The sequence below is a fragment of the Calypte anna genome, chromosome 1 (assembly GCF_003957555.1).
Source record: "Calypte anna isolate BGI_N300 chromosome 1, bCalAnn1_v1.p, whole genome shotgun sequence".
Taxonomy (NCBI): Eukaryota; Metazoa; Chordata; class Aves; order Apodiformes; family Trochilidae; genus Calypte; species Calypte anna.
Window position 1 is genome coordinate 122,536,885 of NC_044244.1, and position 12,383 is coordinate 122,549,267.

A 12,383-nucleotide genomic window follows, 5' to 3' on the forward strand; every position below is an offset into this window, starting at 1 on the left:
AGAAAGGGATGAGATCCTACTGGACACAACCAGAGGTCCTGCATCTGATTTACGGTCTCACAGCTTGAGAACATACCTCACTAGTGCTGCTGCTATAGTAACAAAACCAGACTGGTATGCAGATTTGTGGTAATAATATTTGTTGAAAGAGTTTTCTCAGTTGCATATTCATGCATCCGCCTCTTGTTTTTTCCTTTATTTTATTTTTTTTTTTTTTTTTTCCTTTTTGGCAAGTCTCTGAAGAAGATCACCATATGAAAGCAAGAAATCCAGAATTGGAGTGGGAAAAAAAAAAAAAAAACTTCTGTAAAAGCTTTATAAGAAAAAGACATAAAACTCTGCAGTTAATTCCTAGAGATTAGGGACCAAAATGTTAATGGTTATTTGGGAACCTCCTAGGTATTTCAGCCACCCTTTGGGATGTGACCTGGAGGCACAGTTCTCCCAAACTTTTAGAAATATCAGCAGCTTTCTAACTGAAGCTGTACTGAACAGGATCTGAGGGTAAGAGAGCAAGACTTGTTTTATTCAAAGCCAAATTCCTATGGCACCAGTGACTCAAACCTTTATGTAGCAGCTTTCCTTTAAATGCTACAAACAGCCCCTTATTGTACAGTGAAATTAACAGCAAAACTCCCATCACCTATATACATAATGTTATCTGTGTGCTTTTGCCCTTGTGTGGACAAAGAGTAAATCCCATTTATCATACCATGGACTGAAAAGAGTCTCCTATTTGGCCTTAATTCAACAAATCCCCTTACCCAGAAAAGATCTCCTGTACTTGATGGCAGTATATGTGCTAATGATCTGAGATCTTAAAAATAACCCTTAACTATCACAACATTAAGGGTACAGAGGTTAATTAAAAAGCAAATGAAGACACTCCATAAAGGCAATTCCAGTTACTCTGACCTGTAAAGGCATGCAATACTTTTGTTCTGGGTATTTGAAAAACATTTTAGTTAAATATTATCATGGCCTCTTTAAGAACATAAAATTTAGCAGAGACATAAGGGTAGGCTTTTGTTTCCAGTGGAGCTAAAATGGGACCATTTTAATCTAATATTTCAAAAAGAGACATAAAATTGGGAATCAGAGAAGTGAAGAATGGCATTTGTCTTTACATACATGTTTTATGATCACATTTTCAGTATTTTCTGCTATGATGCAAGATAATTCATCTGTCACTTTATTCTTTCATTTCTATTCTGTTTCTGTAGAGCGTCAAGGAAGAACAAGGCCCCTCCACACCTCCTCACACTAATTATCTTTGTTGGTGCTGATGTCTCACCTACACCTATAAGCCAAGAAATGTGAATCTTTGACATTCTGAAAAAGGGGAATGGAGATCCATGCAGCTGATCTTTGGTTCATTTCCTCCACACAGGCCCACCAGCCTAAAATTCAACCAGTATGAAAAAAACACCTTTTGTAGACTACAGATCTTTAGCACATAAGAAGAGAGAAGTAAGAAATGGCATGGCTTTCTGGAGTAGGGAAAAATACTTCAAGCTAGCTCAGAGAAAAGGGAAGACTCATCACATACAAGACAATTTGCCTTGTTCATCAAGAAGAAATACAATCTCTGCTCTGCAGGTTGCTTTTCCAAGGCCAAAAAAAAAAAAAAAAGGTACCAACACTGTTCCTACCATCGCACCGACTGCAGTTCAAAGAAACAAGCTATCCACCAACACATATCTTTGAAGAAAAAAAAAAGGCACTATGGCTCGGTGAAGAAAGTCTGAGCTATTTCTTCAAGCTTTTTATACTTTTATAAATAAGCTGCAATAATCGCTCTATTTTGAGCACATTAGTTTTCACCTCCAGTCTTATGGCAAAGTACTAATGTCTCCTGGCAGTTATAAAAACTTATCATGCCTCTGAGATATCAACCAGTTTGGAAAGGTGAATGTGGTCTAAGTGTCCATTAACAGTCAGCCCCCCTTAATGAGACTGAGCAAGAATGGTGATAAAAGTGGGGGTAAGCAAGATACTACACTAAAGTACCCTGAGTCTGGCTGAAATTTTTAAAGCTAAAGGTGGCACTCTGGCTTCTTTTCCTCACCCCCAAAGAGGTCAAGAGCCAAACCAGGAAATTATAGAGCAGCAGGATTAACATCTGGCACAGGAAACCTTTAAGGGATGTGACATGAGAACACCTGGAAATACAGTTTGATTAAGGACAGCCAGCATACATTTAGACACAGGAGGTCATGCTTAACTAACCTGCTGGATATCTTTGAAGATAATTCTGCAATGGCAGATAAGAAAAACATGACAGATGCTGTAGAGCACACTCAGATTAGATTTTCCAAACAAAGTTTTGACAAGGTCCAGCATCAGAGCTGAGTAATGGAGACAAAGAGAAAGTTACAGATTGCAAAGTAAGAGGATAGAACAGCAGCTGTGGAGCAACAGATAAAATCAGATATTGGGTGGGAGCTTTATACTGTGAAAATGGTACTCAGTGCAGGGGTCAGATTTACAAGGGTTATCCCATCCCACTTGCCCCTAACACTGTTAGCACCTCCCAGGGAAAAATGTCCCCACGACCAACACTGCCTTTGATGAGGGCTCTTAGAGAAGTGATGAGCAGTGGCTTTTAGAGTCACTTTTGGTTCACAGTACTGAGTTTATACTTGTACACTGGTGTGTACACTTGTACACATTATACACTGTATACTTGTACACTTGTATAAATACAAGTTTATACTTGTACACAGAAACACTGAAAAGAATATCTTCATTTGGTGTTCTAGCTCTCACGCTAGGAAACAAATCTAGGCTTAACACCGTCAAAGCAGAAGAATTTGGTTCACTCAGCAAATGTAGCTCAACACAAAACCCACTAAATAAATTAATCCCTGAGAAAGGAATCAGGCAAAACTGCATATGCTAAGTACCATAACGACATGACACTTAGTAGAGGTAAGTTATTTTAAGGTTTATAGTGGAAAAAACATAATTAGAACCATCAATATATAGCAGAACATCAGAGAAGAAAAAAAAGAAAAGTTAAATTAAATACAAACTTGTGTTAGTAGAGATACAGCAATAACAACCAGAAATCAATGGCTTATGCTGGACATAGAGGTTTAACAGATGCTCTGTATTAGTCATTATATCAGTGAGAATATTATTGCCTCAGAGGGTGCAAAAGCAGGGCAACAAGAAGTGAAACCAGATCTTGGCTCTTACTGGGTCCTAAATTCTTAGGTGGGTGAAGTGAGGGCATGTTATGTTTATTCTCATTGGGAAAGAGAATACTTTGATGTGATCTAGTAGAAGACTTTCAAAATCATGAAAGGGGTGCTCAGGTAGCCTCTACCAAGCTAGGGTAGAGGAGCAGAGGGGAAAGAAGGGAAGGGATGTCAAAACAGGCTGCAAACATGTCAGATAAAATATCTAGGAGTAAACAGGGAAGTTGTCAGGCAGAACTGCTTCAGCTGAAAGATAATAAACATGTGGAACAAGGTACCAGGGTAAGCAGCTGAAATGGCTGTATATGAGCTCAAAAGACACCTGGACTTGCTTCAAGAGAAGAGGATTCGGCGATTTTTGTGAAAACCAGAATGTTGGGATTGAGATGCTCAATAAAACTGCAGGTACACCAACCAAAGTCAGGGTGACTGAAATTCTTCATACTGTCACACACTGCAAAGCAGAATTCCCTGTGTTGCTGCCACACCTTTACCCTAAAGCCACAGTTAAGAGAAATACCTTCACGTACAAATCGTTGCTCCTGCAGCTTCTTTTGGTCAAACCATAAAATTCAGAAGAGCTCTTCTCCCATATACCTCGAGGATACAAATAACTCAAGGCAAAAATGCGCCTCAGGAATGTCACCGAGTCCTACCATCAATGACCTTCTTAAGGATGGGCTACACGTGCCACTGCATTTGCTGTACAGCCCCTCTAAACACTTGCTGAGGTGCAGGAGTAAAGAAGCAACCAGAAACAACCCTGTGCTTACTTTTCAGGGAGAAATTCCCAGTTCTTCAGCCTTTCAAGCCCTGAAGCATTCAGAAGGTTTAAGAGGCAGGTTTCCTGCAGCACCAAAGTTTCCACAAGCCCAGGTTCCCACAGACACAGCTGAAGTCTGCTAATAGCAGGGGGGAAGGATGTTGGGCTCCCTGCTGCTGGGGGTCCACAGCAAGGACTCTACCAACTTCCTGTTTACCCATCTTTTTGTTTTATTGCATTTCAGTTGAAAATGTGAAATTAAAAAATTTGCTGGGCATGTGCACTCCAAAAAGACATGCACTCATCACTCTCATTCTGAGACCAGGATTCAGTCAATGTCATGCTGGGCATCAGCCAAGAATAATTTCCTTGCAATACCAACAGCTACATGATGCAGCTTGGACCAGAATCACGTCAAGTAAGGAGGCTAATGAAAAGTGGCTAAATAAGAATCTTAACTCTTCCTGTTTAAATTCCATCCTTATTTTACAATAGGCACTTCAGAACTAGCTTCAGATTTATTATGAGAACAAAAATAATATTCCATGGTTTAGAAATTTACACCCACCTGTTTAGCTTCATGATATTTCTTGTGGATGAGATACAGTGTGAAGTAACTAGGTGACTGCTTTGGAAATGTTTACATGCTAATAGGAAATTTTTCTAATAGGAAACTTTATTTTTTTTTTATTTGCTGTTAGTTATAGAAACCCTGAGACTGAAACAGGCTTTCTCTTCTGGTATTTCTTCTATAACCAGACACTCTGATTTCTTACTTTAGTAACAATCACTGGCTTCTATTTCATTTTAATATGTTAAGAAAAAAAGCAAACCTCAGAGCTGTTCAGTAAAGCATAAAGAGCAACTTGAGTATCGCAACTGCATACAAGTGGGAGAATAAAACAAATTATGAAACTCTCCTGTCAAATATGAACACCTTGTACTAGTTACATCCTAGCTACCCTAGTAATATCAGGGACAGGATTTAGAAGAATGCAAAGGGTAAAAAAATACATGTGTTTTTTTGTTGTTGTTTTTAAATGTGCTGCCGTTCCTTCAGACACAGCTTAGCTAAGGATGCTACCTTTGAGTATCCCTCAGTTGTGTTTATCTCGTTCATCGAGTGCTGAATGCAGACAACCACTTGTCTGAAAGCCCAGCCAGCATTCTCCTTCCCCTTACAAACCAGATCTGTGTCTCCCAGGTTGCTTTCCTCAGGGTGTCCCCAGTGTTTTCTCTCCAGGAGACCTGCTGTATAATTCAAGCAAGAAAGTCCACTGAGATTTTCTAGTGTGCAAATCTCAGTCCAAGAATTCCTTCTCCTTTCTGATCACACCCAGCTCTACAGAAAAGGCCTTTAAATGGCTGTGCTCATCACTGACAGGGATAACAAATAGAGACCTCTGGGGAAAGTTAGTATTATTAGGCAGGGTGTGAAAACAGTTAACACTATTTGGGATAATGACAGACCACACTCCCCACAGGTGTAAATGGAGTTTTCACCATTCATGGAGAGAGGGAATTTGGCTATTGGAGTATGCTGTCAGCCCAGCCAGCCTCCTACACATATGGAAACTTCAATGAAGTCCATCTTTATTTACAACTGGAGGCAAGTTCCTTCCAAACCCATCTATTCTTTCATTAGAAAGTTCACATCTGAGTGATATTACTGAGATGACCAGATTAAATACCCATCACTCTGGCTGCCTACAGATGACAGCTGCTGGTATTCACGTCAAGACACAATTGCTAAGGAAACTGAATGATGGGCTATGTCACACACTCTTTTGCTCAAATGTGTTGCACTGGAATAAGCAATTTCCAATAAAAGTGTTTATTTTGCATTTGTTCCTTGTTGGTGATAAATTTTCTTAATGTCCACGATTTATTTAGGACATTTGTTTATGTCTTTTGACTGCAAGGACTAGACAATTAATTACAGTTTTCCTGTTTCAAATTATTCACTGATAAATTATCTTCAGAATCATGATGACTATGCTGTGCATTGTGTAAGTAGATGCAGCTCGTGAACTGTTCCTTCTGGCTTTTTAGAAGTCATGCTGGAAGAGAAACAGGAAGCAAATCTCCAGTTTAAGCCACTGAGCAAAATGAAGGACGTAAAGCTGACAGCAACATTGTAAAACAAGATAACAAAGATTAAGTCTAAAAGTGCTTAGGTGGGTTACCATCAATTACACTCCAGGCTACTCTTAACAGACTCTGAAAACAAGAAACAGTTTGATAAATACTTCTGCAAGACAGGTGCCTGGGCTGAAATCTAAAATAATCAATGTCCTTACCACAATTTACATCAATAACTGCTTGTGTGAAAGTATAAATGCACATACACACACATATATCTGCATATGCATACACACACACAGATATATATATAGCTGAAAACAATGAATTAATTTTGAAAAAGAGAAGGAACAGTTTATTGTTCCATAGTGGCATAGCAGCCAGCAGAGAAGCACATCATCTACTCCACATGGCAGGAGCACAAGGAGCCAGCCAGTGACAGACACAGGAAAAGGCAAAGAGCCTGATGAAAGGCAGCATGAGGCTGGAAGAGTTCTCTTTCCCACCAGTCTCCATAACTTTAGGTCCCAGCATAGTGAACAGGACTTTTTTCCCCTCCAAAGCATCTTCTACATCTTTACCACAAAGGAAAAATAGCTTGGGTGAATCAGTATCACCATGGAATACAGCAGAGCTCTGAGAAGGTGGGAATAGTTATAACAAACTCTCTGCATTCAATTTGTTGCTTCCCTACAGTAAAAAGCTCCGTTTATAAAAAGCTCTTTCTTTTAAAGAAAATTAAAACAAAGTACAGAAAAGAATCTATTCTTGCTTATATGCACATGCAGGCTGATGGCAAAGGATAGCAGTGAGAGCAAAAGCCTTATCAAAGTGAAAAAAAAATTTAAAAAGGAAGTAAAAAAAGAACCCCAAACAAACAAACAAATCCCAAGAGAGATGTTTAACTGAACTAGCTGTGGCACAGTATCCAAGTTCCTGTCCTTTCCCACTTCCCTCACTGCTTATTTGGGGCATGACTGTGCTATGGTCTCACCACTCCACCCAAGGGAGTCCCAGGGGATGCACTTTCCCACTCCTCTCCCACAGGACTGGGAGAAAAGTTGTGGGAAGAGGGAAGCCGAAGCCAGTGAGCTACCCCATTCCATTGCAAGTCAGCAGGCTTGACAGGAGCAGGCAGGATAGAGCCATTCCCTCTTGTCCTCTCCAGCGCAGCACTCCAGGAACAGTCTGGCCATGAGACAGGGTGCAGACACCATGCTTGGTGGCCCAACATTGTACCTCTCCATCCTGCCCACCATGGCACAGGGGGAGCAGGAACCCGAGGGCTGTGTTTTGGACATGCCCCCCACCCTGCAGTGGGAAACAGCTGCTTATCCCCAGGGAAACATCGGGGTTTTCAAGGCAGAAAGTCATATGGCAGCTAAGGCACAAGAGGTGTAAATAATCAGTGTCAATAGAGGGACTGCAAGGGAAATGTTCTGCAACAGCAAATTAGCACTTATGTCCCTCATGAAGAGTGCATGAAAAATGTCTCCTCTATTTCTTAGCAGGAATAACAAAAAGCACATTTAAGCATAAGTATTCTCTCCCCATCTTCATAGTTAGCATTTTACAGAGTGATCAATGGTGGCACATCTCCTCCTGTGTGTCCCAACAGATAGTTTAAGGAACCTTTTTAAAATGAACATTTTTTCATTCATACACAGAAGGCACATTCCAGTGCTGCTGTTCAAATGCCGGGATGCAAAGAAACGACCACACAGTTCTCCTATTCAGGCTGCTTTTTAAAATGAAAAGCAGAGTTTTATCCTAAAGTGTCTGTATTTGGCTGACATTTTTCAATTTTCATAGAAATCCACCAAAAATATTCTGGCATCCAAAAAGCAAAATGGTTCAGTCCTGAGCTAAAAACTGAAGTTTTCCATTTGCAAAGACTGACAGATATTGTTATGATCCAAAATAAACTTTCAGCTTTCCTCCAGCAAGACATTGTTTGGCCTTGAGTCTTGCTTTAAACCAGCTTTCTTTTCTTTCTCACCAGATCAGCCCATGATTATATCTCTAAATATTTCAGTCTCTTTCCACAACCCATGCCCTTTGCCTAGCTTATGTAGCACTGACCACACAGAAAGACCATGCCATTCTCCTCATGCACGTGAAGGCTAGCTGGAAAGCCTACTCAGCAGGCTGGAAGGCATGGGAAAGGAGATGAACCACTACCAGAAAAGACAGTATGATTTAATAAATGCAAGTAATTGTTCTGATTATCTCCATTGAAACTGCTTCTATTTCTCGGGGGTGGGTGGGTGTCTGGCTAGAGAAGTTTTCTTTTCCTTATTTTATTTTCTTATTTTTTCTTGTTTCCTTATTTTATTTTCCTCTCCTTTTCTTATTCCCTATTTTCTACAAATTCCATCTCCTCAGACCAGAAAATAAATGTATTTAGACACCTGATGTCCTAGCTCAGTTGCAAAGCTTCCCTTTAATACACATCATATCATGTTGCACAATAATGGGTTAGGGAAGGGATTTCCAGATCTCCCTGAGAAACCAATTTAGTCTTGAAGGCAAAGAAGCTGAATGAACTTACATTACCTCAGACTACACTAATTTCATTAAAACCAAAGACCCAGTCAAGAAACAGTAAGACACAATTCAGGCCTTCATGACAAAGCTGCTTCTCCATTTCTCTGCTGTTTGTACACTTCTGTTGCGTTATTTCACCTCTCTCTACTCCAAAGGACACCAGAAGCTGCAGAATGACTGAGGAAGGAGGTTAGTCCAGAAAATATGAGCCAAATTCTGCCACTTTAAGTGACCCAAGTGTCCCAAGGAAGCTACAGCTCATACAGCTCCAGCAACTGTTCAGCTCTCATTAGATTAATTCATGGGGAAGGGAGCTTGACAAGCCAAAACGACAATGTCTAGAGAACAAGGGAAGCTCAGTATTCCCCTCCTCCTCTTGCCTGACCTGTGTCAGACCTGCTCATTATGCCTAGCGGTGGCAATCAGTTTCCCCAGCTCCAAGGCACACACTCATGGAGGCAGGCACTATGCAATCACTGTGGAAGCAGCTCTCCCAATCCCTTAGGGAGCCATAGCATGGGAATGTCTAAATTTAGGGTATAACAGACCCTAATGGGAGGAAAGTGCAGAGAGGTGAACTAGCTTGCCGAAAATTGCAGGGTAAATCCATGGATTGGTCAGACCTAGGATATGAGTCTCCACCTCCTAACGCCCTGATCACAGCAGGACTTTACTCCCAGTAGGAAGACAGTGTGGGAAGGACAAGTGTTTTATGGCACAGTGCACTCCCTTTCCTAACAAGGAACATCTCATCTTCTTTAAGGCCATGACCTACTCCAGCTCCTAACCCACCTGCTCTACAAACCCCAGGCTGGACCCTAGGGATCTGGGCAACCCCTAGCAGTGGAAGCAATGGCACTACAGTGCCCTCAGTGAGTTGAGGCAAGTCCCCAAACAACTCTCAGGCAGATCCTCTGGCAGCCACTCCAGGGTTAACACAAAGCCATGTTCACACTTCCTTTCCTTGCTCAGGTCTTCTCACACTTTCTTGAAACCTGGACTCTATTGGAAGACATTATGATTTTGGGTGGAGGTGTTGCTCGTGTTCTGGACCAGCACTCGGAGCTTTAGCTTTTCAGTGCAAACCTCTAGAAGCGAGATGGGATTTCCCCACCCTTTGCTTTCCTCGTTAAATCGCTTTCCAATGACTTCTGCAGAGCCTGCTTTGCCTGCAACATGCAGGTCTCCTCCCTTGGCTGTTTCAACACACCGGGAAGTTACAGCCCATCACCTGCCCTCTCCCCTACTCCTGCAACAGGCAGCAGCCACCAAGAATCTCCAGGGAGAAATGAGCTGGGTGGGAGTAGGGCAGCTGGAGAAGAAGCCCCAGCGAGATGACGTGCTGTGCTGTCTGTCCTGGGGGCTGTGGGAAGTGGGTCAAAACCCAGCCGTCACACACCGCCCATCTGTGCCACGCCAAGGAGAGAAATGCAGCAGGGCTTTCAAGGCCAGCGGGTGTTGCCTTCTTAGCGGACTGTGACATCGGTGCTCCCTACAGGCTTGATTTCACAACAGCATAAAAGAAATAGAAGGTGGGGGTAGAAAGGAGGACAGAACAACAGTAAGTGATCTTTTATTTACACTGGGAAAAACAATAAGAAGACCGGAGGGGAGGATCCAGCCTTCTTAACACACATGCCTCAACTCCTGCTGGGCACAGAAATGACCTCCCCTACAAACAGCCACCTCTTCCCAATGAATATGCAAAGAACCCCAGAGGACTGCTTTACTATCTGCCTAAAATAGATCTGGGTGGGTCAATGCCATTCTCAGGCACTCCTTCCAAGTATCCACTACAAAAGACCTTCAGTCATACTAATCCTGCACCAAAGAGTGCAACTTCATCATGTGGATGAAGACAGCAGCAAAAAGGCTGTTGGGTGAAGTAAGGCCACATGAAAAACATCATCTCTAGCATTTTCCACACATATTTTTTTCAACCTTAGTGGTTTCCTTTCAATAAAGCCATTTATGCCTTTCAGAGTTTTGCGGTTTGTTTGTTTGTTTTTGGTGGGGGTTTTTGTGGGTTTTTATTTGGGGTGTTTTTAGGGTTTTGATTTGTTTGCTTGTTTGTTGCATTTTGGGTTTTTTTAATGCATAAGATGTTTAATAATAGATGCCAGCCAGAATGCACAATCTAGTAAATCAATGGATTTTTTTTCACTCCTTCACAGAAAGCCCCACCTCCAGAGCTGATCAAACCAGAAGAGGCAGAGAAGACTGCAGCCCGCTGGTTTTCAACAGATCCCTCCACAACAGAGCAGAAACTTCCTGACAGGCTTCACTTGGGCTCACTGCAAAAAACAGATGTAATGTCAAAGCTCCAGGCTTAGTTGGAGAGGAGCTGACTTTGCTGTTAGGGACTGGTGTCATGGGGCTGAAGTGGTGATAAAGAGTGAAATTACCAGGTGGAGGAGAAGAGTGAGACTTCCTCACAGGTCAGCACTGAATATTAGCAGGGTGATGTAAGGGGGGTTGTTGTGCTGTTCAAATAGCCAAAAGGGCACATGGTGCATGAGATAAGAATCCTGAATTGTAAGTTCATACATATTTGCCTTTACAAAGCACTTGCTTGTACAGTTCTCAGGGGTTTTGTTTATTTTCTAGATTTCCTGGGGTGGCAAAAAAGGGCCAGTTTTCAAACATCATGCTTCCTCTCTCTGAGTAAAGCTGGTGATGTTTATGACACTCAGTGACCTACAGGTATTTAGCAGCTCTACGCAGTGCAGGCCAGTGAATAATTTGCACATAGCAATGGTTAAGCCACTTCAAACTCCATCACTGGTTGAGATCCCCATGTGACCTCTTGCCTCTAAAGTGATAAAGTTTTAAAGCAAGTAATTACTTACGCTTGAGAAAAAAAAAAAAAAAGGTAGCAAAGAAACCCCAAATCCATCTTCTTTGTCAGATACTGGTACTCTGCTTCATTTCATAGCCATTATGTTTTCAAAAAGTAAAACAAATAAAGGAGAGTGCTGTGAATGCCAAGGTTGAAAAGAAATCAATATACAGACCTGCCTAGAACAGACTGTACCAAGACTATACAAAAACATTTTCACTGACCTCCCTCCCTCCTGAACCCTGTTTTGCTAGCCATCTAACTTAATCTGTTTAGAATCAAAGTGAGCAGTGAATCAGATTCTTAAGCCACCATAAATGTGTGCCAGTAGAAGAAAACATCAACCCTAATTTCAATACTAATGTTCAGAAATCCTAATATCAGGAAGACAATGTAGAAAATGTATGAAAAGCAGATTTGATCCCTCCATTCTCTGATTCTAGAGGAGGGGCTTACGGGTATGCCGGGTACCACTGGTGGCTTGTAAGGAAACTCCCTCTGGCCCCTGAATGCCCTGAATGATTATTCACACACTGGTCCATCTCTACCATGCTCACAGGACATACATGCCACTGCAACTGGTCCTCAGAAGTGTTTCTATACCACTGCTTCAAACAGAGTAGGGTCTAGTTTTATGAGTTAAATTTAAGCACCCATGTGGCTTTGCTTATCATTCCCCTGATAGAGAAGCAACATTCATTCCTGGCTGAAGCATTCCTCAGGTGGTTTCAGCCAAACCTGGTGCAAAATGGGGCACAGATACCTGGGTCCCAAAGGTTCAAGAGCAGCAATGCTTGGATGAAGGGTTTTCTTACTGCCAAATCATGCACACAAATCAAAACTCAAGAGGACAACAGAGGACAACATTGGTACTGACTAGCACTGTAACCAACATGTTACAGCAAAGTAGAGAATATATTTATCCTGAAAGACAGAGATTAACTAGTAG

General features: G+C 41.7%; 1 protein-coding gene across 1 annotated transcript in view; it reads right to left on the reverse strand.

Annotated features, from left to right (window-relative positions):
- Positions 1-12,383, reverse strand: part of NHS (NHS actin remodeling regulator) — a 255,314-nt gene that overhangs the window by 168,556 nt on the left and 74,375 nt on the right. The gene's annotated exons all lie outside the window — the stretch shown is intronic.